Raw genomic sequence first — 4,652 nt, 5'->3', positions numbered from 1 at the left:
AGCAAGAACTTTTTTGACCCACCTCCTAGAGTAATGGAAATAAAAACAAAAATAAACAAATGGGACCTAATGAAACTTAAAAGCTTTTGCAAAGCAAAGGAAACTACAAACAAGATGAAAAGACAACCCTTAGAATGGGAGAAAATATTTGCAAACGAATCAATGGACAAAGGATTAATCTCCAAAATATATAAACAGCTCATGCAGCTCAATGTTAAAAAAACAAACAACCCAATCAAAAAATGGGCAGAAGACCTAAACAGACATTTCTCCAAAGAAGACATACAGATGGCCAAGAAGCACATGAAAAGCTGCTCAACATCACTAATTATTAGAGAAATGCAAATCAAAACTACAATGAGGTATCACTTCCCACCAGTTAGAATGGGCATCAGCAGAAAATCTACAAACAACAAATGCTGGAGAGGGTGTGGGGAAAAGGGAACCCTCTTCCACTGTTGGTGGGAATGTAAATTGATAGAGCCACTATAGAGAAGAGTATGGAGGTTCCTTTAAAAACTAAAAATAGAATTACCATATGACCCAGCAATCCCACTACTAGGCATATACCCGGAGAAAACCATAATTCAAAAAGACACATGCACCCCAATGTTCACTGCAGCACTATTTACAATAGCCAGGTCATGGAAGCAACCTAAATGCCCATCGACAGATGAATGGATAAGGAAGATGTGGTACATATATACAATGGAATATTACTCAGCCATAAAAAGAAACGAAATTGGGTCATTTGTAGAGTCGTGGATGGATCTAGAGACTGCCATACAGAGTGAAGCAAGTCAGAAAGAGAAAAACAAATATTGTATACTAACGCATATATGTGGAACCTAGAAAAATGGTACAGATGAACCGGTTTGCAGGGCAGAAATTGAGACACAGATGTAGAGAACAAACGTATGGACACCAAGGGGAGAAAGTGGCGGGGGTGGGGGATGGTGTGATGAACTGGGAGATTGGAATTGACATGTATACACTCGTATGTATAAAATGGATAACTAATAAGAACCTGCTGTATAAAAAAATAAATAAAATAAAATTCAAAAATGCAAAAAAATAAAAAATAAATTAAGCAGGGAGAAGAGGAGGTGTCAATCAGGAAAGGCTTCATAAAAGAGAGAGATGAAAATAAGGAGCATTCTAAGCATGGGGAACAGGATGAGTAAAGTCATAAAGTTGAGAAAGCATGCAGCACATGAAGCAGCAGGTGGCCAGAGCAGAGAGAATGTTCAGGAACACAGGAGGGGTGATGGTTGGAAAGGTAGTTAGTACAACATGAGACATGGCCTACAATGTCAGGGTGAGATAAAAAATGCATCCTGAAATCAGAAGGAAACTGAAAGAGCTGTTAGCCCTTCCTAACAAAGGGACCTTTCTTCCATGCTTCCTCTAACACAGGAGCAAATGCCCAGTAGTGGATCCAAAGAGGGGAGAATAGGAGTAAAAATTATGGTTAATCTACCAGTTAAATGACAAAACTCCTTGGTTCTTCAGCTACATTTCCCAGAGAATTCTACAGATTTTTACTGTGTTACTAAGCATTTGATGATAGAATAACTGTGGGTTGGGACTTCCCTGGTGGTCCAGTGGTTAAGACTCTGCACTCGCAACACAGGGGGCCCAGGTTCAATCCCTGGTCAGGGAACTAGATCCCGCATGCTGGAACTAAGAAAAGAAAAAGAAGAGAAAAAAAAGAATAATTGTGGGCTAAGCTAAATTAACCATATTCCTCTCTTAAATGATTCTTCACTGGGATACTCCAAAGGAAGAAAATATGCAATGTGTCCCAGTCCCTCAGTACCCTTCCCCATACAGCCCCCATCCACCAGGACAGCTTAAAGGCACTGTGAGAACATATTCTGGATCATGCTTTTATGTTGCTGAGCAGATAGAAAAAGACTAACACTCCAGTGTTTGTGAACAGCCAGCTCAACCCTACAAGCCATGAGGACTTTGAGTGAAACCAAACATGAAGTGATTAAACCCAAACAATGGCAGAGGAGTAGGGCTCTGTACATCATAACTTGCCTACTTCTCTCTTTCTGGCTCTGACAGTTTCTATGTAAACAGCCACGCACAGAGATTATAAGAATATAGAAACTCAAGTCCTTCCAAGGGACCTCTTTGTGGCACTTGTTCCAGAGGAAGCATGCAAGAAAGAAGTTATTCATGGATGAGTAAGGGTATGGCTTATGGGGGCTGGGGAGTCAAAGAAAGTGAAAGAAATTAAATGAGTAGAGAAAGACTGAGAAGCCAGTCTGAACAAGGCTCAAAGTGCTGCAGATCTGTACCCCATCTAGCAACACTGACGGGAATACCATCTTCCTTGAGTGTTCACATTCAAGGTCTGGTGACTCTCACTGACATAGAGATGCAAGCATCCAGCCCAGAAGGGGGAATGACTGATGATTTCTGTGGAATTGAAATTCAGCAGCCTGTGAAGTATGCACAGCACCTCTTCAACGACCATACTGGACAATTACCAAGTTGAAAGATATATAAGTGCTATGTAAACTTTGCACATATGCAGGGAGCAAACAGCTCTTTCCTGCATAACTGTGGTTCTTCCCAACCACAAGAGGCAGAAAGGAGGCGGCAAGAAATGATAGCAGAAAAAAAGCTAGAGATAAATGGAGAGAAGGGGAGGAGGCCCTTAAGGTTTCCATTCCAGGTAGAAAAGAGGGAAGATGTGAAATGGAGAAGGAAGGGATCATGCACCATGCATGCAACTAATTTTTTTAAACGACATAAGATGCCCTTTGGGGATTCTTAAGCTTCAGTGTGCTCAGGAGTCCCCTGGGCAGTTTGTTAAGAATGCAGATTCCAGGGTTCCACCTTCCCAAAGGTTATGACTCATTAGGTTGAGGTGTAGTCCCCAGAAATCTGAATGATAGAAAGATCCTCAGATGACTATAACACAGGTGTCCATTGACCACACTGTTAGAAACTCTGGGCTGTGATGATCTAGTAAAAGTTACTTGGCCTGAGGATTTCTTGAGACTATAATGAGTCCACCTTTGAGTGAGCCAAACTGATGAGAAGGCTAATAGAAAGTTTCCAGTTCAGGTGACTGGGAGAGGAATAAACTATCGTATCATCTATGTATGGGTCCATGTCAAGGTCTTGCATATCACTGGTATATATGTAAAGGTCTGAGCGGCGGGGGGGAGGAGGCCCCGCCTTAGTTAGGAGAAATATTGGAAGTGAAAGGAGGGAATATAATATGGTCCAGGTCTTAATGATGTATAGTGAAATCCACATAAATTCATGCATAATCCACCCTGACTGTAAATAAATCAAGCTCAAATGAACTCCCAAAATGAAGGCCTCTTTGTTAATGAGTCAGCCACAGTGCCTCCTCAGAGCCATGTCCCGGAGACGGTGAAGCACTGTGAGTAAAAGCCCTGGATGGCAGTCAGTCTGCCAGGCTTCAGTATGGTTCTGAAACTTCTTTGCTGTGTAACTCTGGGCAAATCCAGACACACAACTATCAGAACTGCAACTTCTATGAAATGGACATATTATACCAGCCCCTTCTCAGGGCTCTTTTCAAGAAATGATTAACTCAGGAACGCATGGGAAGTGCTTAGCACAGGGTAGGACTAAAGTGAGCACTCAATTAACATTAAAGGAACAGGAAATCAGGACTGATATTTTCATTCCTCAGGCTTTTGATGAAAAAGTAAAATTACTTCTTCAGGAGAAAAGAAATTAAATGAAGACTGATCCTGAAACCAGGAATTGACTCCTTAATGAACCATCAACGTGCCATCACTACTTCTGAAGTTTTTCACAGCAGTGGTGACTGGTTTGTGGCTTTATTCATGCCACTTCCATTCTTTATTAAGAATTTTAAGATTCGGAGATAATTTAGCTCAACTCCTAATATAACAGGTGGGGAAATCCATGTCCACAGAGCTTGTGATTTCCCCCCAATCATGCAGGAGATTCCAGTCCAGGGGTCTTTATACTGCTCACTTCTGCACTTTCTCCTTTAGACAGGCCTCCTATTAACCCAAACACCTGTTAATATTAACAATCACACTGGACTGGAAGCCAGAAAACTCAGGTTCAAGAACATTTCTTCCACTTACTAGCTAATGACCTTGAACAAGTTATCTTACCTCTTTGAGCATCCCTTTTACTGCTATAAAACAGAGATAACACCGCCCCTCTCAAACACAGTCACGTACATCTTATGAGAACACAGATGTCCAAGTCCTCTATAGACTGTAGTAATATGGACATTCAAGGTGCTACCTTTATTATTGCCAGTGCTATTACAATTATTAAGAGTAGTTCCAATTCTAGTGGAAATGGGCTTTTGAAAGTTGACCAGGAGAATATATTCACACTCAAAGGTGTACTCAGTTTCAGCGTGGAAACAACTCATTTGTTCAAATTAATTTAGGAAGACTTATTTTCTGTCATGCAAAAAAAGTCCATCGATATATTTGTCCAACTAAACAATTTTCTAATCCTGTGAACAAAACAGGGACTCTGAATAGAGTAAAGCCAGAGCCCATTCAGCCCTTTTGCTCTGCTTACAACACAGCACGTATCTGCCTGCTGTAGAGGCAATTGCCTGTCAGAGCTTTGTGCCATCACTTGAATGGAACGTGTGGGCAGAAACA

General features: G+C 41.2%; 1 non-coding gene across 1 annotated transcript; it reads left to right on the top strand.

The window, feature by feature from the left end:
* Positions 1-1,590: 1,590 nt before the first annotated feature.
* Positions 1,591-1,663, top strand: TRNAA-CGC (transfer RNA alanine (anticodon CGC)). Its single transcript has one exon. It is a non-coding gene; the product is annotated as a tRNA-Ala (tRNA).
* Positions 1,664-4,652: the final 2,989 nt, after the last annotated feature.

Source organism: Eschrichtius robustus, chromosome 1 (genome assembly GCF_028021215.1).
Source record: "Eschrichtius robustus isolate mEscRob2 chromosome 1, mEscRob2.pri, whole genome shotgun sequence".
NCBI classification, from domain to species: domain Eukaryota; kingdom Metazoa; phylum Chordata; class Mammalia; order Artiodactyla; family Eschrichtiidae; genus Eschrichtius; species Eschrichtius robustus.
Note: the sequence above shows the minus strand (reverse complement) of the source record. Positions and strands in the feature narration are given on the sequence as shown.